This window comes from Carex rostrata, chromosome 11, assembly GCF_964058835.1.
Source record: "Carex rostrata chromosome 11, lpCarRost1.2, whole genome shotgun sequence".
Taxonomy (NCBI): domain Eukaryota; kingdom Viridiplantae; phylum Streptophyta; class Magnoliopsida; order Poales; family Cyperaceae; genus Carex; species Carex rostrata.
The window spans coordinates 6116429-6142081 of NC_135928.1; the positions used below are offsets into that span (position 1 = coordinate 6116429).

Sequence of the window (25653 nt, forward strand, 5' to 3'; positions counted from 1 at the left end):
TTAAGCAAAGAGATGCAGCCGTACATGACTACATTATGAAATTTGGTAAACAGCTCCGCAACTCTGATGCAGAGCCAAAGGCTCTGCATAAGTGGGCACAAGTGCTTGATGGATTCCTCAATCGATGGAGTATAATGACAAGTAATGGCTCTAAGGTACTAAACAGTGTATTTAGGATTGTCATGCAACTACCTATGTGTGCAATTGTTGATAAGACCTTTTATAGGTGCGTTGACTGGTTTGATCGAGGTATAGGCCAACCAATAGTAAATCGAGTCCATGACCAAATTTGTAACAACAACATCGGCCCCTCTATCGTGTCTGCCCCCGCGTGGCAAGCACGTGACAACTCTCGATAGAGATATGCAAGTACAGCACCTCCCCAATTGTATTCTCGTGGAGTCTCTAGATCATTGATGAATTGCAAGTACATCGCAGGGACTTCATCTGCACTTGAATTTGGAAACATAACCGACCCGAATAAATCCATACAAAAACCTCGGGTGTACCGTGCAACTGTCTCATCATTGTGCCAAGCTTCTAAGGGTAAACTAAATTGGGCCCACAACCATTTCAGTCTAAACGCATAAGCAGAGACGGACAATCGTTCTTTCGGTGTGTTAGGATTATAAATCCTATATTTATATGGCATTGTCTTATAGAGGTGATTGTAAAAAATAGTAGGATCAGCCCCTAGATCAAACTCTAAGTATGGATTCCAATCAGTATCACTGGTGCCAGTAATCGGGTCACCTACAAATTAAAAGAGTTATACAATCAACAATTCACTTTTAATAAATAGTTAATTAAATTAACCGATAAACAACTTTAATTTGTTAATTACCCTTAATCAGTAAGCCCCATAGACATGCAACATCTTCCAACGTCACTGTCATCTCACCGATAGGTAGATAAAATGTATTGGTCTCCGTCCTCCACCTCTCAACCAGAGCACTAATCAAATGCGGATCAATCTTACAATCATTAAGGCGAGCAATTTGATACAACCCTAACCTCTTCAGAGCATCGTCCATCTGACTATTGTAAGCAATACTAGTCTAATGTGAATTTACCTGCAATGAAAAGGTAGGCTGCAAAAAAGAATTAAACATTATAAACCCTTCAAATACTTTATATAATATTTATTTGCAACAAATAATTAATAAATATTATCAAAATTACCATATCACGAACTTGCCATGCCCAGTGGTTCTGTGGTGCTAATTTCAACAACTCTGGGTAATCCGGATTATCCATTGACTATGTTAGAGAATTTGATCATCACACATAATTATATAAACAAACATTTTTTCAAGAATATCGCTACAATAACCAAAATTTAACTATATGTAAACAACATATCATCTAATTTTGATTTTAATAATAAACTTCATGAACACTTAATTACACAAATTTATACTACATATTACTAATTTTACACATTTATAATTTTATCTAATTTTAAACTTCATGAGAGTCATCACACATTTATCTAATTTTACAAAAATTATAATACATATTACTAAAAAGTTACATTATACTACATGAACACTTAATTACACAATTTATACATATATACTAAATTACACTAAATTAACATCAAATAAACTCTAAATTAACACTACATTACACTAAATTAACATCAAATAAACTCTAAATTAGTTAATCATTACCACTAAATTACTAAATAAACTCCAAATCAACACTAAATTACACCAAATACAAATGTAACACTACATTTCACAAAAAAAATCAAAATATACTAAACAAACTAAATTAAATTAGCTATTCATTTTAATTCGGCTAAAATAAAAAAAAATTATAATATATGTATATATGTATAAATATGTACATATACATATACATATATATACATGTAGAGTAAGGTTACGCTACTTCGTGAATTAAACGGGGCGTTTTAATTCGCGCTCATATCTCTAGTTTCGAAGTTCAAATAGCCGATCTAAACCATTAGATGTTTAATCTATATTAAAATGTGCTTGAAGACCAAATTTTGAATTTTGTTACTATTTATTAAGATGGTTTGAAAATCGATGTTTTTAATGCCTACCGTTGAACGAAAACTTAAACTGGATTTTTGAGGCACTAAATGACGTTTTTTGAAATTTTTGATGTTTCTCATGCGACAATGCCCAGTGTGCCACCGGGGCAAAATGGATCCGTCTCATCCTCTCCTTTCTAAAAAGTGCTCATACGCGTAAATCCGAGTTTCCTGACCAAAGTTATGGCTGTTTAAAGTTTTTTCGAAAATTAAAATTTGAAAATTCATAACTAACTGTAAAAAAATCCAAATAAGTTGAAATTTATATCAATTCTGTGTATTTTTTAATTCTCTACATGCCGGTGCAATCACTTTTGTAGTTTAGTCCCTGTATCAATCCATACTTGCTGATTTACCAGCAAAGGTCAAATTTGATATTTTTAGTGCATTGCAATATACCAGTGGCCTTTGCCTAGTGCTTGGCTACTAAGTTTGCTCTTGATACCATACCAGAGGTCAGTCTATGATACTTTGTGCATGAACAGAGATCTAATTTGATGTTTGAACATATTTTAGTAGCTCTAAACTACTGTTTTAGTACCATAAATAAAGAGAAGAAGATCAACAAGCTGTCAGAGCTTGGAAATTTTTGAATAAAGACCAAGTCCTTAATTAGTGTTATATTTAGACTTATGATATCCAACTGACAAATAAAATCAAAATTCACCAAAAAAAATAATAAATCAAAGTTATAAAGAGTTACGACATCACTTCAGCCAATTCGAATTGAAACTGAATCGAGTTGTAAAAGAGTGAGTTAAAACGAGCAGTTAATGAGCGAGTTATTATTGAGTTACGAATATGAGCAATTTTATACAACCCTAGTTCAAGCAAATGAATCATATTGATATCACATGTCAATCCATTTTATATATATTTTATTTTTATTTATTTGGCTACACCAGCACAACAACACATTGTTGTACGTACCATTATATTCGTACGATCGATAATAAAAAAAATTAAACCAGCATTCCCCGGTTATTTTAAAAAAATGGTCAACACAAGCAAAATGCTAACATGACTTGGCATTCAAAACCAATATCTTAAAACAAGCAAATCATCTTGTATATCAAAAAGTTGAATTCATCTAGGGTGTTCCTAAGTTCATCAAGTCTCTTTGTGAATTCAACTCTAAAATCTATTAAATTGACTTTAAACAACAAATTCAAACCATTGAAATTTTTCTACTTTACGAGTGATGTATCTATATGTGAAAATTTTATAGTTAAGAATTAATTTAATATAAAGTCAAGTGGTCAAAATTAGAAGATTTATAAATTAATTAGAAAGATTTGAACGATTTGAATTCGTCGTTTAAAATCAATTCGATAAATTTTAGAGTCAAGTTCACAAAGAGACTTATTAGTGAACTTAGAAACACTCTAATTCTACTTCAAAACGTTCAATACATGTATAATGCCAAAAACTAGTACTCCACAAGTCTGACCCTTTGTACTTGAGAAAACAAAAGGTGACCTACATTGCACTGTTACATCTATACAACCTGATGCAAAAATGATGTACAAGTTAAGCGTTTTTTGATGGATGGATTGGATTATGACCCTTCGTATTTGAGAAAACAAAAGGTGACCGACATTGCACTGTTACATCTATACAACCTAATGCAAAAATGATGTATAAGTTAAGCGTCTTTTGATGGATGGATTGGATTATGTACCCTTTGTACTTGAGAAAACAAAAGGTGACCTACATTGCACTGTTACATCTATACAACCTGATGCAAAAATGATGTACAAGTTAAGCGTCTTTTGATGGATGGATTGGATTATGTTAAACAGGTGCCGATCGCCGATCACTCTTCTGATGTTGTCATGTTAGAATCCGTATCCTCGCAGGTATTGCAGAGGATTACCTTCACTTTACGGTTTGAGATTCGGATCACCATGGAGGGCAGTAGCTTTGGGCTTTGAGATTCACGCCATGTTAAAAAGAACGGTCCAGATCTAGTAATTGTAAAAGATTCCCTTATCAGGTATTGGAGAGGATGTGAATTCGTCATGTTAATATGGTGTTGAACCGATCATTACTGAAATCCATCTTCAGTATACTTGGCAGCCACTGCCAAGGTTTAAAAAAAAAAGAGATCCATCTTCAGTATTGTCTTCATTAAATTTGAAATCCACCAAAGTAGGGGCATATTCCGGATTTTCGTCAAGAGAAGCAAGAAAATGACGAGTTGGATTTGAATAGTTAATCGGATTCAAATTCATTAGCTAATTGAGTACTAGATAAAAAAAAAACAATGTTCTATTTTCTAATTCCCAATAATGTGACTTTTAATTTTCAATACTTTGACTTATAATCTTAATAACCAATTAGAATTCAAAAAAATTATTATAATTGTAACTCTAAATTTAACATTAATTACAAACCAAAATTCCAAAAAGAAACAAACTCGGTTCGAAACTATAAATTTATATAAAATTTCAAAATCTAGAGAGGAGCAATTGACCGTCTAAACCAGACTGAATCTGCCCCTGCACCAAGGTACCACTTGTATTGGTTCTACAAGAGGAAGGAAATCATTAGCTAAATATACTAAAAATTATAATAAATAAATTAAAATAGGCGTTTTTAAATTTGGACCAACTAAACCTTATTGCTATGCTATTTAAAATGTGAAATTGAAAACAATAAAGTTTGACAAATTAGGCAGTTAGAGTATACAAAATTAGTGTAACAAGGACAAATATGTGTTATGCATAACAAATAATGTGATGTATATTATAATAATTTCCGACAATGAATGCATGATGCACATGTGCATTTTATATTCTAGTTCAACTACTTGATTAATTGTATAACAACTGTGCAATCCGTATTCCTATTTGGTGGGAATCGAGAAGGGCCAGAACAGTTGGGGCGAATTGGCGAAAACCAAACCGATCGGTGCAGGTTAGTTGTTTTTCAATGTTCTTTTATAACTGATGTACAAGTCTCAAAGAGAGGTCCTACGTGTTTCAATAGTTCATTCTTTCCGATGATATTTAATTATATTATTTAATTATGTTGTTAATTGTCTTCTATGTTACTTAATTAACTAGTTAATTAGTCAAACAGTTAGAGTGGATGAATTTGATAATTTCTAAATAAGATTAAATGTTTAATTTTCTAGAGTCAAGTTGTGCAATTCATGCACTTGATATTTGTATTGTATTTAATAATATATATGTTTTTGGGTTTGTAAAAGATCACCATATAACTTATAAATAAGAGATATGTCATTTGTAATTGGAAGACTTTGATAATATATGATATGTACATTTATCTTTTTCTTTTTTTTTTGATTCTACTTTACTAGCACCATAAATTGTTTTTAATTCTCTTAAATTATTTCAAAATTCATCGGAGTTGAGAGTTGAGATCGAAATTGCGTCACCCCTTCTTCAACAAACGTTTTTGGACCATGTCTCGCAAATTAAAATTAAGATTCGTTCAAGATTTCAGATTAGCCTTTAATTTTTCTCATGAATGTCAGCATAGCATTTCATGTAATGTTCATGGGCGGATATATTAGAGTTAAATGGAGTCAATATTCTCTTTTTCTATCTAATTATATATTTATATATATAATATTTCAAGTGATATATTTGTATTTTAAAAAAGAATATTTGAACTCCATAAAGTGCAAAATTTATTTTATGGTCAACTCAGACAACAATAATCTAACAAATTAGATATTATCATCAATATATATATCAAGGTTCTAAATAGCGTTTATCGCGTTATAGCGAAAGCTATGCTACATAGCGTTTTCTTATTTTTATAAAAATATATATCATATATTTGTACTAAATATCAACATTATCTAAGTCTCATAGAACAATAAATAATATCAAATTGATTAAAAATTATAATATTTATATTGAACCAATACAAAGTTCAAATTGCGACTCAAAATATATATCCATAGTAATATTAATATCATAAACCATCAATCTTTTTCTATTCAAAATATATTCATTATCATGACATAATTTATCTTTTTTTTTATTTAAATTTCAAAATAACATAGACATCATGGCATAATTAACTATCTTAATATATTCAAAATATTCAAACTACTGTATAGTAAGTATCATTTTGTTACTTCAAGAAATATCTTAATATATTGAATATAAGCCTTTATTGAAAACCCATATAAATTGAAAAGAAAAGAAAAAAAAAAACAGCTCATGTTGCATAACGCGTTGTAGCTTCCTTATTTTGATTTCGTTTGATGGATCTCTCATTAAATATTTAATAGTTTAATATAAAGCTTAGTACGCCAATTGTAAAAAAAAATTACGGTTAAAATTCAATATGAGTTTTTATTTAAAGCTCATATAAATTGGACAAAAAAAAAAGCAAATGTTGCATATATAGCAGGCGCTATTTGTGCTACACGCTATGCGCTATAGCGGACCGCTATTACCGCTATAGCGTCCGTAGCTCAAATAGCTCGTTATTATGCCATAGCTTATCGTTTAGGGTCCAAAAACGCTATAGCGCGCTATTTAGAACACTATTATATATTGATGTCCATGTTAAAAATGTGCGATGATGTTGTGCGTTGTTTTTTTGTTCTTTTTTTCTTTTTGAGAACACAAAAAATAGAGTAGAACTAGGGTATTCCTAAGTTTATCAAGTTTTTTTATTAACTCAATTTTTAAATTTATCGGATTGATTTGAAATGACGAATTCAAACTGTTGAAATCTTTCTACCTTACAAGTGATGCGTCTACATGTATAATATTTAAAATTTGAAATTAATTTTGTATGAAGTCAAGTACTTAAAAGCCGTTCAAAAATTAATTGCATTAAAGTTAATTTTTATACTTTCTAATTTTCACCACTTGATTTTATACTAAATTAATTTCAAATTATAAAAAATTTAAATGTATATGTATCACTAAGTTAGAAATTTTAACAGTTTAAATATATCATTTAAAATTAATTTAATAGATTTTAAAGTTAAATTCACAGCAGAAAATTGAAGAAAATTAATGAAGTCCAGAAAACCTACTTCTACTCCAAAAAATAATCCAACAGTACGCATTTATTATATTTTCACGTGGTGGGCTCTGTAACTTGTTTTCTGTTCGACACGTGTTCAGAACCGAATAATTGGAGTTGTTCTCATCCGTTTGATTGAAAAATCCGGGTTCATCCGGTAGACAAGATTTGATCGAGAAACTGCAGAAGATATGATTGAGAAACTGCAACAAATGTTGGTTGTACTGATCTCACTTTATTCATATTTTTGTAATTTATATATATATTTTTTATTTTCTATTTGATTATGGTGATATTATGTCTATTTGTTACTTTTCAACAAGAAAATTATGACATTAAAAATATATCGTTTAAACTTAATTACTTTTATTGATAAATATCTAAAAGGGTAAATGTTCATGTGACTAAACAACGTAGCAATTAGTAACAAATTAGCATGACCAACTAAAAAAAATATAATAATACAAATGACAAGATAATATAAAAAAAAGTATTATGTCCCAAGTGCATTTTTCATTTTGTTGGATAATCGGTTGGTCCACTTCTAAACCTTTATATTTTAAAGATTCTAAAACACATGAAAAAAAAAAAATGAGTTAAGCGATTTAGATAGATTTGAAGTTATACTTATGTTAGACTTGCATGCGTCATGTTAGACAAAGCTAAAGATGAGCAACTGAAGATTTGAGAGATTATTTTGTTCGGATTTTAATTTTCAAAAATGTGTGACCGTTGATCATAATACAAACTGTTAGAAATAATTAAAATAGTAAAATTTAATTTCAAGATCAAAATTCGGAAAGCAATTTGATCTTGAAGGCTCCTTTCACATTTAATCCTTCTAAGCCTTCTCGCAATTTGTCTAGTCTACAATCTTCTTGTGCATCTTCTGGAACGCTAATTATTGAAGACACGCTAGGAAAATATACTAAACGTGTCCCACTGATTCACAACCGAAGTACCTAGTACTCAGAATTTCTTTTGCTGAAATTTATGTTGTGTATTTTTTTGTTTCGAGTTACCTCAAATGAAAAGTATATCATCTTATTTATGAAAGGTGAAAATATTTTTATGAAAAGACACATTTTTTTTTGCGAAAGGATGTCTCTTCGTTAAAAGAATACATCTATTCGATGCATTCCTTCCTCGCATCTCTTTGAGAAATCGATACATTAAATAGTTTTCATATCAAATTCCAACAAAACATATTTGGAAATCTTAATTATTTTTAAATAAAAACATTCTTCATGAGCTAAGGCAATTAATTACCTTTCAAAGTCGATCACATATTTTTTGAAATTAAATTTACGAGTCGTTAGTCTTCACAGTTAAGCTGGTTTTCCTTAATTTACTCAGAATACAACCATATTATAAAGAAAAAGAGACCAAGGTAATACTTTATATACTCCAACCGATACAACAGTATCACAACAATACATTAATTATTTAATTTATACGTAATTTCAGGAATGTATCTAGCTACATTAACATTCTCCCGTGATTATTGAGAAACTAGCTAGTATTTTATTCGTGATTTGTTACGGATTTAAAATTAAAATAGAAAGTATAAAATACGGAAGTAAATCAAACAAAATATTTTTATCTTTAACTATATATGTCTTTTTATAAAAAAAATTTATTCAATTTTATTCAAAATAATTACCTTTCCATTAAATAAGAAGGTAGTCAATATTTAGTAAACAAACATGTTAATTACTTTCTTATTTTTTATTTTAATCAATAACTTAAAAAAAAGAAATAAATGTTATCAATTAATTATTTTTATGATAACATTTATATAAAAACATTGTAAAGAAAAAAAAAATCAATGCAACGAGTGTTCAGAAAACTAAATATAAACTTTAATAAAATAAATATCAATACATTGCCGCATAAAATCATAATTACAGAATCTTTTGATCTTAACTGTTTAAAATCTAACGAATTAAATCACAAATATTGATGGATCAGGACATATTTATGCTTAATATAAGACGAGAGATATTATCTTTTATTCTAGACTTAAATGCATTTATGAAAGTACTACAGTCCTAAGAGCGACAACCCTAGAGCCGCCCTCCTCCAACCGAATTCACATCCTTTCCAATACCTGATAAGGGAATCTTTTACAATTACTAGATTTGGACCTTTCTTTTTAACTTGGCACGAATCTCAAAGCTCAAAAATATATTCCCCTATGGTTACTTGAATCACAATCCGGTTAAGATTTAATCTCAAACCGTAAAGTGAAGTGATCCTCTGCAATACCTGAGAGGATACGGATTCTCCCCAACTCACACGCCACATCTCTGTGTTTTTTTTACTACTTGTAGATCTCATCTCCAATGCATCATGTTCTCCTCTCTCTCTCACACGGTTATATTTCTTTGAGCGGACATGAGAATGGGAGAGAGAGGAGGCAACCGAGCAGAGCCGAGAGAGCGGTATCGTTGAAGTTTGGAGTGTAGAGTCCTCATCTCGATCGAAGCGCAACAGTGAGTTGATCTGATCGTCGAAGTGCGACGGCGATCGAAAGAGCGGATCTGATCGTGGAGCGAGATGAGGATTTAGATATTAGAGTGATTATGAGTGTATTTAAGTAGAGTTAGAAGAGTATATCTAAGAATTTAGAGGGTGATTAAAGACGATTAGAAGAGTATATCTAGGAATTAGAGTCACTTGTCTCATTGTAAATACATTTTTTATCGATCAAATTATTAATAGGTACTAAAATCAATAACTTTCTTAAAAAAAAATTTACTACACCCCTAGAACGGAAATACTATGCTGTTTTCTTAAGAATAGGAAAAAATAAAATAAAATTCAATTGTGATCAGAATTCTATCAGCATACTAATTTGTCATGATTTTCCAGGGATGACATTGCGATGAAAAAAAACTCTAGCCGCCATCCACATCCAACTTCTCTCCACCTTGTTCTATCCCCCTTTTCAGTCCGTCTCCTCTTCTTCTCTGTCTCCGTTCTATCATCTTTGTCAGCAATTCATTTTTCGTCCTCCGTTTTAAAAGGACGGAAGACGGACATCGGTAGCAAGCCCTCTTCGCTCCACTGCATGGGCCAACAAAGTCACCCCCTCCTCTCCATCCCACGGTTTACCACAACTTTTGCACCTCCTTGTTGTCCTTTACACTTTTCGAGAGAAGCGAGAGTCAGCGACGATAGCCCTAGTCACTATCTCTCTCGTCCTTTTCAACTTTCATCGGGAGTTTTAGGGAGAGTCGGCAACAATAACTCTAATCGTCATCCCTCTCGTCTCTGATATCTCCATATTATATCTAAATTACAGCCCTGATTTACACTGAAACCTGTGCTTTAAAGCCTATAAATGTGGACTTTTTACTTATATTTCGATGAAATGTGGTACTGCTATGCTTTGTTTGGTATTTTGCAGGAAAGAGGGCGAAAAACTGGATCTGACTACTTTTCGTACGGCCCGTATGACATTTTGTACGGCCCGTACAAGATCTGCCCAACTGCACAGAAGGTTCCACAACAGAGGCACAAAGTCTCCAAGACAAAGCACAGGCATACGGCCCGTACGGGGTCCCATACGGCCCGTACGGGGTCCCCTACGGCCCGTAGGGCGCAGATTCGAAAAATCCAGCTGGAATCTGAAATCAGCTTAATTTAAGGAGGCCGAAAAGGAAGCCTCTGGAGACGCGATCTGGGGCATTAAATGAGATATTTCCTTACCAAAAAAAGGGAGATTCACCACTGGAACTTGGACAAGCTTTCTTGGAGCAAAAGACAAGAGGAGGAGAGGAAGAAGAGAAGTGAAAAACGCGAGTTTGCAACGGATCTTCAGATTTTCCACTGTTTTGTCATGAACTCTTTTATTTTCTGTTATTTGTGTTATCTTATGAACATGAGTAGCTAATTTACTTTGTTTCTAGGGCTAAGATGTAGTTTCTAGTTTGGTTTTGTTTGCATGCTACTTGGATTTTGTGTTGAATGCTTTGTTTTTACCTTGTTGAGTAGTATTTTGATTGCTTTATTTGTGCTTGCTTGAATTGATTAGTCATCCCGTTAGATGAATGCGCACATCTAAGTGTTAGGAGCCAAGTCTATGACATTTAATCCAACCGAATAAAGTATATGAAGTAGGGTTAAACCAAGGAGTACCCGAAAGGTGAAACTTTCCTTGAGGCGAAAGTCCTTGGATACTTTTAGTAAACCAACAAGTAACTTAGATAAATTAGGCCAAAATGCGAAAGTTGAGGTTTAACGCATCTAAGAGGGAAGTATTTGAGTCCGGTAATCGGGTACTAGGCCAAAATGCGAAAGTTGAGGTTAGGTATCTAGATCTGGTCGATAGAAACCCTAGACATTAGTATCAACACAGAAAACAGTAGCTGCAGCATTAACTCGGGGTCCCCTACGGGCCGTATGGGAAGCCATACGGGCCGTATGCCTCGGGGCTGAACAGAAATGAAATCTGAACCCTGGAAACGCCTTTTTATTAATTGAAAACAACTTTAATTCTTTGTATTGCTTTTTAAACTTGTCATAAATCATTAGAATTGTTAGAACTGAACCAAATCAATTTCTCTCACTTCTAGAATTTTAAGTAACTTTAGGATAAGTCCGGTTATTTTCTTCCGTCCCTGTGGATCGATACCTGAGCATACTCATCGATAGGATAGTGCACTTGCTATCTGATTTGACAGAGTGTAACAAAGGTTTAAAAGGTATAGCTTGCTATACTGAAACTTTGTAGCATATATTCTGTGCGAACAAGTTTTTGGCGCCGTTGCCGGGGACGGCAAAGAAAATTCTAGACTTTTTCTTATTTTTGCTTGATTCTAGATTTTAATTTTAATTTTTCTTTTTCTATCTTTGCAGGAACATACTGGAAGGGTCACTGCCCAAGAACCACTATCAACTCAGAAGCAAAGGGCAGACTTCCAACTCATTCGTTCCAGCACCACCGCATCTGTCACCTCTCCGTACGGCCCGTAGGAGATTCATACGGCCCGTACCAGCCGACAACAGAGGCCAGACAGACCTAGAACAAGACACAATGAATAACGGCGGAGTTAATCCACCCATCACTGATCCACCCGTTCAGGATCCACCCATCCAGGACCCTCCCGTCCAGGACCAATTCTCTGATGATGAAGGAGCAGACTATGCGCCCAGGACATTGCGAGAGTTCAATGTCCCGAGAGCTAAAGATGTTAGAGGAGCAATCCGATTACCAAGGATTGCTGGCAACCAACCCAACTTCAATCCGGGTGTTGTCAACATCGTCCAGCAAAACACATTCCATGGCATGGATCATGAGGATCCGCATGCCCATGTTCAGATCTTTCTTGAGTGTTGTGCCACCATTAAAATCAATGGCGCAACAGCTGATTACATTAGACTTGCTTTATTTCCTTTCACTCTTAGGGATAAAGCCAAGAAATAGTTAGGGTCATTACCAAGGGATTCAATTACCACTTGGAGGGAATTGTCCAAACTGTTTTTGACCAGATTTTTCCCCCATAAAAGAACTGCCGAGGTTAGGACCCAACTGACCAGTTTCAGACAAAGGTTTGATGAACCACTGAATGAGGCCTGGGAAAGGTTTAGGGAATTGCAATACTCTTGTCCACATCATGGTATTCCCGAATGGTTACTTGTTCAGTCTTTTTATGCTGGTTTAACTGATACCACTCGTACTTCAGTTGATGCAGTTGCAGGTGGAGCTCTCATGGATCGAGAGGCTACCGAGGCAATGAACTTAATTGACAATATGGCAACCAACCAACAATGGTCTGGCCGAGGGAGCACTCGAGGAACTGGAGGAGGCCGACTTGAGGTCGATCAGATCACAGCTCTCACCGCCAAGATGGATGCCATGCAGAAGGCTTTTGACAAGATGAGTGTAAAAGCGCTTGGTAATCAGCAACCACAACCTTGTGTTATGTGTGGAGACGAGGGGCACGAGTATGAGAATTGCCCGCTTGCGCAAATGGATGAAGGGCCCGAGCAAGTGAATTCTCTTAACAATGAGCCCTCTTACTTTCCAAAACCTCCTTTCAGCCGAACCTATTCCAAGCACCCAATTGAACAACAGAATTGGAGGTGGAAGCAAAACAATCCCACATACCTCAACAACAACCCTTCTGGCAGCAACAACAACAACCGTAACTTCTTCCAGAATGCTTCTTTTCCCAACTCGAACAACCGATCATTTCAATCCGGTCCTCCCGAGCCGTATATCGCTCCCGCTGTGAGTGATTTCATGCATGAGCAGGGAAAGATGAATCAAATGCTCTTTGAGCAAATGCAAGCGATCAGTGCTCAGTTGGCTAATTTGGCTGCCCAAAACAAACCTCAAAATGGGGGCCAAACCGCACCACCACAACCTGGAATGCTACCAGGCCAACCAGAAATCAACCCCAGATGGGAAGTAAAATCCATAACCTTGCGAAGTGGGACACAGTACCATGGACCAGCCATGCATGTCGAGCCAGAAGCCGACCCTACGGCCCGTATGAATCCCATACGGCCCGTATTGACACCCCCTGTGATTTTCGAGCAGTCAGAACCTGATCCGATTGAAATTGTGAATGAGAAGACAGACCATACGGTCCGTACCAATCCCGTACGGCCCGTACAGAATGAAGCTGACAGACAGAAAAAGAAGGTGACTGAGAAACCACCGCCTTACCGGCCACCTGTTCCTTTTCCTCAGAGGCTAGTTGAGTGCAGACCCGACAGTCAATTCGCCAAGTTCTTTCAAATGCTCAAGCAACTACACATCACCATTCCATTCACTGATGCCTTGACCCAAATACCAACATATGGCAAGTTTCTCAAGGACATCCTCACGAACAAGCGAAGCTTGGAGGGGCATGAGACAGTGAAACTCACAGAGCAGTGCAGCGCAATCTTGAGTAACGAGCTCCCACCCAAACTGGAAGATCCTGGCAAATTCTCCATTCCTTGCGAAATTGGGAAGGCTACCATCAAGCGAGCACTATGTGACTTAGGGGCCAGCGTGAGTCTCATGCAACGCACCATCTTTGAGCGCATGGGAGTAGGCGAGCTCAAACCCACGCGCATGACTCTGCAACTTGCTGATTCTTCTGTCAGGGTACCACTTGGCGTAGTGGAGGATGTGCCGGTTCTGGTCGGCAAGTTTTATGTACCGGTTGATTTCGTTGTCATGGAGATGGAGGAGGACAAGGAAATCCCCATCATTCTGGGAAGGCCGTTTTTGAAGACAGCTCGAACACTCATTGACGTGGAGAAGGGGACTTTGACTCTGCGAATTGGAGATGAGAAAGTCCAGTTCAACCTCAACCGAGCTACGAAGTGCCCCTCCGAAACAGAAACATGCTGCTGGCTTGATGTGGTCGATCAATTGGCCAAGGAACAATCTCGTAAGCAATACGGACCGGATGAATCCCACACGGGCCGCGTGCCACAGTCCGAAGACTTGGAAAACAGAGAATGCGGGTCGGATGAAGCTGACGCGAGGTATGCACGCGGACCGAGTGCACCTGACGCGGACCGCGTCAAAGCCCGAATAGAGCCGCCGATTCCTGAGCTCAAGCCTCTTCCAGCTAACCTCAGGTATGAGTTCGCAGACCCAAATAAATCTTGTCATGTGATTTTAAATGCAGACCTCGACCCGGCTCGCAACCTCAGACTCTTGGAGGATTTGAAAGCTCAGCAAATGGTGATTCGAGGTATTGTAATGAAAGCTCAGCAAACTGAGATCGGGGACTTGATCGAGAAGCTGACAAGCACGCAACCAACCACATGTATCCACACAGTCCGTACACATCAGAAGTGGGCACTTCGCCCAGATCCACCCGACCCACTTTCCACTAATCGGTGAGGCGCCCCTGCCTCTTCCCTCACTCCATGTCTGGTTAGTTTCCATATTTTCTTCTATTTACTTTTTCTTGTGTGAATTCAAGCATTGAGGACAATGCTTCATTCAAGCTTGGGGGGGTGGAATAGAAGAAAATTGTATCTGCATTTAGGTCATGTTTATTTTTTTAGGTCATGTTTATTTTTTTTGTTTATTTTTCAAAAATTTATATTTTTAGGTGATAAATTTGCGTTATTACTTGAATTAGGGACTTTTGTGAAAAGTTTTGGTTGTGTTTGGGATGACCTTGAAAAAATTTAGAACTAACCCCATAATTGATCAAAGAACTGATTAGGAAGAGATGTTTTGAAAACTTGAAAAGATGAAAACTTGAATTGTATCGAAAAGCCATTTTTGAAGCTGAACTGTGCCTTTTAAATAGGGAAATGAGTTTTAAATAAAGAAAGATTGGGATATCCATTGGTATGAATAAATACCATTAGATGTGTGTATTCATGGTGTATGCGAAAATAAAAATAAAAATAAAAAAAGTGATGAAATAAATGAAAAGATGGAGAAAATAAGAGTACTGGCAATAAGTCCTATTGGGCGCCTTTGAGCTCGTCTCCCAAATTTAGAAAAGAAAATAACTTTTGCATACATCAACACACGAAGTCCGCGACTTTCTGACCTAAGCTTGTTCCAAGCTTGGGGGGGCTAAAAGAAGAAAAATCACCACAAACGAGGGCATAGTTTCAGTGAAAGAATGAAATATTGATCAATTCGGGTAATTAGCTTTGCAAATATTGAAACATTTCAGAATTTGAAGTTTGATTAATCGATTAGTGGGGTGAATCAAAATTGATCAAGGAAAATCCAAATTGTATCCAAAAAGATTCTCATGGTTCTTGATAAGAGCAGTTCATGTAAATTTTCACATTTAGGAATTTATCTGCATTTAGGTAATCCAAAGACCAACCCTATACCCATGTTGGGATTTTTGCTTGAGGACAAGCAAAGTTCAAGCTTGGGGGAATTTGATATCTCCATATTATATCTAAATTACAGCCCTGATTTACACTGAAACCTGTGCTTTAAAGCCTATAAATGTGGACTTTTTACTTATATTTCGATGAAATGTGGTACTGCTATGCTTTGTTTGGTATTTTGCAGGAAAGAGGGCGAAAAACTGGATCTGACTACTTTTCGTACGGCCCGTATGACATTTTGTACGGCCCGTACAAGATCTGCCCAACTGCACAGAAGGTTCCACAACAGAGGCACAAAGTCTCCAAGACAAAGCACAGGCATACGGCCCGTACGGGGTCCCATACGGCCCGTACGGGGTCCCCTACGGCCCGTAGGGCGCAGATTCGAAAAATCCAGCTGGAATCTGAAATCAGCTTAATTTAAGGAGGCCGAAAAGGAAGCCTCTGGAGACGCGATCTGGGGCATTAAATGAGATATTTCCTTACCAAAAAAAGGGAGATTCACCACTGGAACTTGGACAAGCTTTCTTGGAGCAAAAGACAAGAGGAGGAGAGGAAGAAGAGAAGTGAAAAACGCGAGTTTGCAACGGATCTTCAGATTTTCCACTGTTTTGTCATGAACTCTTTTATTTTCTGTTATTTGTGTTATCTTATGAACATGAGTAGCTAATTTACTTTGTTTCTAGGGCTAAGATGTAGTTTCTAGTTTGGTTTTGTTTGCATGCTACTTGGATTTTGTGTTGAATGCTTTGTTTTTACCTTGTTGAGTAGTATTTTGATTGCTTTATTTGTGCTTGCTTGAATTGATTAGTCATCCCGTTAGATGAATGCGCACATCTAAGTGTTAGGAGCCAAGTCTATGACATTTAATCCAACCGAATAAAGTATATGAAGTAGGGTTAAACCAAGGAGTACCCGAAAGGTGAAACTTTCCTTGAGGCGAAAGTCCTTGGATACTTTTAGTAAACCAACAAGTAACTTAGATAAATTAGGCCAAAATGCGAAAGTTGAGGTTTAACGCATCTAAGAGGGAAGTATTTGAGTCCGGTAATCGGGTACTAGGCCAAAATGCGAAAGTTGAGGTTAGGTATCTAGATCTGGTCGATAGAAACCCTAGACATTAGTATCAACACAGAAAACAGTAGCTGCAGCATTAACTCGGGGTCCCCTACGGGCCGTATGGGAAGCCATACGGGCCGTATGCCTCGGGGCTGAACAGAAATGAAATCTGAACCCTGGAAACGCCTTTTTATTAATTGAAAACAACTTTAATTCTTTGTATTGCTTTTTAAACTTGTCATAAATCATTAGAATTGTTAGAACTGAACCAAATCAATTTCTCTCACTTCTAGAATTTTAAGTAACTTTAGGATAAGTCCGGTTATTTTCTTCCGTCCCTGTGGATCGATACCTGAGCATACTCATCGATAGGATAGTGCACTTGCTATCTGATTTGACAGAGTGTAACAAAGGTTTAAAAGGTATAGCTTGCTATACTGAAACTTTGTAGCATATATTCTGTGCGAACAGTCTCCTAGCGCCATCAACCCTCCCACCAACACTCTCGCTACACAAAACCGTTGATTGGGAAGGGGAGGCCGAGGCCGCACCGACCTCTTTCACCCGCAAACCTAGCGGAAAAAAGAAACAAAGATGATGCCCCATTTTCTTTGGTCACCGGTCAGTTGATGCTGAAGGTCATCGATGTCTACTACCGATGGAGAGGGTTTATTTTATTTTGTTATTTAGTTGTTAGATGTTGAGGTTTAGATGTTAATGTTTGAATGTTGATATTGTTGTTGTTGTTGATGTTGATGTTGATGTTAATGGATTTCAATGTGGATGACGTTCTGAATGTAGAACGATCAAATGTAATTTATACTTAATTAATGAAAATTATACTTGACAGTGCCAAAGCTTGTAGGTGGCTAAGTGCTGCCCTGAATGAGAGATTAGATTTTTGTAATGTATGTGTGCTGATCCCTTTCAGTGCAATGGGGAACAGATTTCCCAGGATTTCTCTCAGCATTCCTTCTGGTTCACCCTTGTGACGAGCCTACAATTCATAATCGGTCTGTCGGGGTTTTATTGATTGTGGAGACGTATAACTCTCGACGGGTGCAAGCCCTCGTCATTAATTACATTAGATGACCCTTCAGATTAGTGCTGAATATCTCATTCATTCCAGGATTTACGCCTATTTTGGTGTAAACTGGGTAATTAGAGCTAAAGATGGCTCATGTAAGGTTCATTTGGTTATTTGATTGGTTCTCAATTGATTTGGACATGATTCAGACATTTATTTTAGTCTTATGTGCATATGCATAAGCATTCATATTTTTAAGGCATGTGAGTATGCATAAAAAATATCATTTGTATTATTTATATTTGAGAAAACATGTTTGAACATTATTTTTATATCTTATTTATAAAAATATGTCAGAGGGGTATTGTGGTCATTTTAGGTTTTGGCTGAAGTTTGGATATGTTCAATGAGGAGGGTTCAAATGCCTCCATGTTTTTGTGCCTCCATCATGCCTCCATCTCTCTCCATCATTTTCAAAATTCAAACAGTCGATCTGAACCGCTCAACCTAACCTTCATACTAAAATATGTTTGGAGACCAAATTTTATATTTTTAGGAATTTGTTTACTATTTTTTTAGATAGGTACAAAATCAGTAATCTGAACCATCTAAAAACAGTATTTTTGTACCTATCTAAAAAAATAGTAAAAAAATTCCTAAAAATATAATATTTGGTCTCCAAACATATTTTAGTACGGAGGTTAGGTTGAGTGGTTCAGATCGACTGTTTGAACTTTGAAAATGATGGAGAGAGATGGAGGCACAAAAATATGGAGGCATTTGAACCCTCCTCATGTTCAATTACTACTTAAAACTGTAGAGAATTAAATTCATGTTCATTTGGAACTGGTTTGAGTCGATTTGAACTTAAAACAAAGAAGTTATGGCCAAAACGGACTGAAAAAGGCTTGTCTGTGAAGTTTTTATACTCCAGGGACCTATTTATAAATTTTTTAGGGACTTGAGACTGTAATTTGAGCTTTTGACAGGGTCTGGAGTGAAAATATGGCTTTCAAGGGCCTATTTGAAAGGATTTTATGTTGCCAATGACTTGTTTATAAATTCCCAAGGACTTTTCTGCAAATTTTGTATAAACAGAGGGACTTATATGCAAAAGGATATCATTCAATCATATCTGGACTTTGAGATTAGTGTTGGGACATCAGTATTTGGGTTTGGGCCTTTGAAATGTGTATTGAGCTATCAATAAGTGTACAGAGCCTTGGATTTATGCCAAATGGGCTTCAAGATGTGCATAGAGGTGATTTAATTGGATATGCTTTGAGATTGGGATGCACTGGATCATCAATTAGTTCACAAGGTTTAAATGCCACTCATCTGGGGCTTTAAGATTTGTACTTGATCATTTAATTAATCAAATAACTAATAGATGGGGTCTGTCGGAACCCGTTGGATTTAATTTGAATATGGTTCATTGGATCAGATGGGTGCATCAATGATCATGCAAACCTGTAAGAACTAGGGTTGGCTCTAACAAGATCGATTTTGGCCATCTCCGGTCATAGCGACATCGGCCAAGGGCATGGTTGGGATCGTGAGGGTGTCAGGAGTCCAATGGTGGTATTGTCTGCTGCCAGTGGCCATCAGAGGTGGCGGTAGCGGCATGAACAGTACCAATTGGTACCGTTTGGGCTTTGAATTGATTTTGGTTGATTTGATCTTCATTTCCTTCAAGGATTAGGTCATTTGGGCCTTTACAGAGTCATGGAAGACATTACAAGGATCAATTTGGAACTTGTATGAGTTCTCACCATGATTTGAGGGTTTTAGGTACTGTCAGTGCATTGATTTGGTACCAATGACCGGTACAAAAGCATTGAGACTGGTTCAAAGGTTTAAAGAACTTGTTTTGACAATTTTAAAGGGGTTTAATCATCACAGGAGCTTCAATTCAACTTGAATTAGATTATGGCAAAGTTTGGGTCATTTCATCGTGTCTTTCATATCTATTTGATTCATTACTCATGAATTTTGTACATGACTTATAAATTTTATTTTTATTTACATTTTTAAAGATTTAATCACTGTCAGGAGCATGAAAGGTCAAAACTGACAAGATATTTACATATTCTTCAATTTTTAAAATCTGAACTTCTAAAATGCATAACTAAATGTAGAAAATTCAGAAAAATACAAGATTTAGGTCCATTTTATACATTTTTCAATCCTCTATCCATTTGTGAAGTCCATTACTCAATTTGGTCAACAGTGTAATATCCCGTCACGTCAATTCATTTTTATTTTATTAATAAATCTAGGAACAAATAATATGCATACTTTATACTTGATCAAGCATAGGAGACAAATGTTTATAGTGTAATTAAAATTATATGCTTTATGCAAATTAAGCATCTTGAATAGAAAATTATAGTCCGAAATTGCATCAGTTATTGGAGTATATAGTATATTATTTATAATTTATATGTTTCCCAAAAATACAGGTCCAATTTAGTTAATTTCAACAACCCATAATTTATATAGTATTAATTACTCAATATATATAAGAGCTCTCCAAATATAACCACTCCGTGAATAGCGCCTTTCCATATAATTAGCAACTCATATTTACAAAACTGTTTTTAATATTAAAGTTTAAAAAGGCTCAATCTGTACCATTCTCTCGCTCTCGCCTCCACAGACACAGACAGTAAAATGGAAATCTATAGTATATTCGCTCTTTTATTCACAACCCCCAGGGAGATCCTAGACCGGACCTTCTTGTTAGAATCAAGTTCTGAAATTAAGGTACTCAAATTCTATATTTAATTTATGCTTAGTAAGTAGATTTAAACAATCTCTTATATTTTAGATTTTGATAAAGATTCTCATAACTATATTTTTCAGAAAATTATTTAATTGATACAATGTCTTATATTTGTTGTTTGATATAATTCCATGTAGTCGGTGAATTAAAGAATGATTTATAGTCAGAGGATTCTGAAATTGCATCAAATTATTTGTTAAATGATAATCAAACATTTCTTTAAAATCTCATAGGTTTAATTGTTCTTAAACTTTCACCGATGTGCATAAAAATTCTTGAGTTGCATCTACTATTTTATTAAATAGTAATCTGAATTTACATTTGTGAAAATTCTCTGGTTCACTAAGTAATTGCAATAAACTTAATTTATTTCATGAAGATCAATTCTTCTATTTTTATATATAAAGAAAACATCTTAAATTACCATAAGTAAAGATTTCTGGTAATTCCCAATTATGATTATGCAACGATATCCTGAGTACAAGTAATGATATTCTTCATATGAACCTTTTATCATAACTTATATATATTATGGTTCCGTTGTATAAGTATACAATCGGTTGGAATAATATATCATATTAGGAATAAGTTTTTATATATAATTCCTTTTATCCGAAAATGGTATCTAGTATCTTCCTTATATTATGATTTAAAAGAATGATTTTGATTGTCGGAAGTTTCTTGAATTAGTTTATTTAATAATAATTTTCATCGAAGACTCTGAAAGATTATTCACTGATGATCCTAAGATTATTATTATAATATTTATTATAAAGAAGTTTAATTCTGAACATTTACTAATGATTTAATTCTTAGTTTCCTGAAAATTATTTGTAAATATAATTATCTTAATTTAGAGTAATGATTTATTCATATTATAAACTTAACAATTATTATTTTATCAATGGATTTTGTTTAATTAGAAACGGTGCGTGCATGAATATTAATTTAAAAACAATATTTCATGGTCTAGGTCTGAGGGTCGAAGGAGAGACGTAGAGAAAGCAATGAATTGCTCCACGACAACAGGTGCGGGTTTCCTAGACTTTATAAAACTATTTTACTTTCCTATTGTCATTAAACTGTTTATTATTATTGCATTAGTCGGATTTAAGCATGTTGTTGTCGAACCATTCGTATGACTTGAGTAGACACAAATAACTTGCATGAAATGATAGGATTCATATATTGACCAATGGACTTGCATGGATAGGATGTGTTGAGCATGGCATGAACTATGTGATTGAATAAATGTGTTTTTGAAAAAGAACGAATATGGTAATTGAACAGGGGCCAATATGCTTGCATATTGGGATGTATACATTGGGTCTAGTGTTCGACTGGACCCCTCGATAACGTGACTGTAGGCGAAAGCGGGCCTGTCACGGGTCTAACCCTAGCGTCTGGCGGGAGTTCCGCGGTTAGGGCGACAGCCTCTCAGCGTCAGGCGGGAGTTCCGCGGTTGAGTTGGCGGTTTCTTTCGGCGTCGGGCCGGAGTTCCGCGGTCGAAGAAACAAGGAAATTAAGTAGTTTCTTCCGGCGTCAGGCGGGAGTTCCGCGGTCGGAGAAACAAGAAAAATAAGAAAAGAAAATGAAAGAATGATTAAGGAAATATATAGTAGTAGATGCATTGCATTAGGGAATACATATGCATTTTATTTCTTATCATATTTGTGGATATAAGTAAAGGTTTTATAAACTCTGGGCTGGAACTAAATCTCGCACTGAGAGAAGGTTTGATCTCTCACCCGTTCCACTTTTATGTGGGTTCCAGGTAACGAAAAGGAAGGATTCGAGCAAGGACAAGAGTGAGACTAAGCGGGAAGACATATTAGTGATAAATTGCCACATATTATTTAAATTTTGTTTCTATGATTATATATTGATACATTGAGCAGGCATGGCAGTGTCTGTGTTACTAGCCATGTCTGCCATGATCGCTTGTGAAAACTCTTTTGCTTATGGAATAAAATGTGGCTTTATTAAATTTTATTGATAATGTATGTGATGTGCACACGCCTTACGTAGAAATACGTGGTGGGTTGTCTCGGGGTGTGACAAACAGGCTGATCTGTATTGCCAGATTTGTCAGCAGAGGTCAAAATATCATATTTTAATGCATTAATGCTATAATAGTAGCATGCATTGTGCATGGAAGCATTGAATATTGGTTTAATATCATTCAACAAGGTATCAATGAGTACCATATGCCCATCTAAGAGTCTGGTTTGGTTCATAACATGTTTTCAAGGGCTTTAAGGCCACTGTTTCATGACAGTAGTTAGAAGAAAGAGATTCAAGCATCAAGACATCATTAAATCATCATTTTAAAACATTTTTAAGATTGTTAGAGTATGACTTTATACAGGGAAGTCCCTAGTTTTCTGAAAATCATATTTTTGAGTATGTCCACTTAATTTTTGAGAGCAATATCATTAAAACTTCATGGAGAAAGGATGTAAATGACATGTTGGTAGCATAAAAACTGTATTTTTACATCCAAACCCTCAACTTTTCACTATTTGTATTTAAACACTTTAAAATAGCAAAATTAACCATTTAAAGGGCATAATCATGCTATCTTTCTGGTTTTAAGAACAAATAGACTCTCTCAAGTGGACATAGGGTTGAGAATTGCAAAGGATGCCAGCTGGCTCACTTTAAACAATCCTTGTGTGTTTATATTTTTAATTAAATCACTTTATTCCCTATTTTTTATCATTTTTACAAAGGAATCAAAGGGTCAGATGAACAAGGATGCCAACTGGCACTACACTCATCTTTACATCTAATTAACTTGTAAAGATGATCAAGAGAGGTAGAAGAGAAGAAAAAGGGTAGAAAAGTTGAGAAAATATGCTAAAAAGTGGTTTTGTATAAAAGGTTTGCACTAAAACAGTATAGTTTGGTGTTTAAAATGTATATATATATTTTTATGATTTAGAAGAAGGCACCAAACAGAACAAAAAAAAGAGAAAGGGAATGCAAATAACTCAAATCTCAAAGGAAAAGCTTTTATTCATTAGAAAAATATACATAAACTGACCCCTAAGGGTCTTACATCTTGTTTGAACTCAAATTACCTATTAATTTAGTTTTTTACATAGTAAGAACTGTTGGGTTTTGACTGTTCAAACCCATTGATTAATAGTGTTGGGGTTTTGACTGTTCAAACCCATTGATTAATCATGTTGGGGTTTTGACTGTTCAAACCCATTTATATGCTTAAGGTGCGGAAAGAGTAAAACAAAACTTTTACATCTACCTTAAGCTACGGATTAAACGAATCAAGAAGATCCGTTTAATCCTATTTACAGATCTACTCCATAATTGATTTTCTAAAACATTAAATCTATTTATCAATTAAATAGATTAATATAACATGTTTATACCTTGTTTCCAAATCACAGTTGGAATGCAGACCGAGCGAGTAGAGTCTCACCAGGGAAGGAATCGACTCGGAGTATCACACGTGTGATACCTCTATTGGTTATCCACCAGGACTAACCAGAGAGCGGTTTATTTCGTTTGCCAGAAATACTATAAACCGCGGTATTATGCAAAAACACTATTCACTGAAAAATTCATTTCAATAAGATTTGCTAATTAAACCAAATCTGAAATACTGCGAAAATTCGGTAAAACACTATTCACCAATCGAAAAACCGTAAATAGAGAAAGAGAGAAATCCAATTAACGAAGTAATCAGATTAACACGTGAATTAGTGATTTTTCTCTTTCACCTATGCCCCTCTATTTATAGGCAAATGAGGAGGTTCGCCAAAAGACCGAAATACCCCGTACTTGACAAAATTACATTTTTGCCCTTTTGGATGAGACATCCAATTTGGATTTTGCTATTTCATATTGGTTGGATTTGTTTAATGGATTCTAAACCCATTAACCCAAAGGAATAGTAAATAGTAACTATCCAAATCAAATATGTATAATTGTCATGTACAATTATATTCGTTTACGGTTTTCGTTTGGTAATTTTTATACAACATGTCAAACACGTTTATAAACAAACCTGTGTTTCTGTTTGTCATTCTAAATGACGTACAATTAATTATAATTAATTATACCAAGTATAACTAATTATAACCATTAAGTTTTTGCTTTGTCATTTTTAACATGACAAATATAATTTAATTATAACACGTATAATTAATTATAACCATCTTAATATTGATCATAATCAATTTATAATCAATCACAATAAGATTCTCCGATTAACTCCTATACGGTGTGACCCAATAGGATCTATGTTATGTTGGTAAATAGAATTAAAACTGTTTTAACTTCTATAATCATAGGAGGCATCTGGCAGTATACACTATGACCATCCAATTACACAGATGATGATATACTGTACAATATCACGATCCAGTAAACAATTTACTTGTGTCTGTTCTTCTGTCTCATAGCTATCAGATCAGTTTCAAGGTAGATGTGTGTCATCCTTGCTAACTGTATCTTTTCTTGATCTTGAGTAGATTATCAAATATAATTACTCTTGTAATTATACCGCATGCAGATAATCTAACTCTACCAAGGGGCCCAGTGATGCTATAGCTCGTATAGAGATACGAGGGACAAATAGTATTCTTGGCAGACTATCACTTCCTCAGCTAAGCTATACATATGGAAATGCTACCGTTATGACTGCTTTTTATGAACAGCGTTAGATAACACTCACACATACATATTTCTTAGTGGGAACGATAAATACCTCATACTGTAGAACTTGACACTGAATGAAAACATAAATGACACGAACACAATTCTATTTAATGTTTCATTCGGGGTCTGTCAAATACCATGTTCCTAGAACATGTATCCATGTGATTAAAATGACATCTCGTGTCAGATGGTTTGTAA

At 35.1% G+C, this 25653-nt stretch overlaps 1 long non-coding RNA gene across 1 annotated transcript; it reads right to left on the bottom strand.

Annotated features, from left to right (window-relative positions):
• Window positions 1-244: 244 nt before the first annotated feature.
• Window positions 245-1262, bottom strand: LOC144562207 (uncharacterized). The gene is made up of 3 exons (XR_013514003.1): window positions 1183-1262; window positions 845-1091; window positions 245-753 (listed from the first exon to the last, which is right to left on the bottom strand). It is a non-coding gene; the product is annotated as an uncharacterized LOC144562207 (long non-coding RNA).
• Between the last annotated feature and the right edge of the window lie 24391 nt (window positions 1263-25653).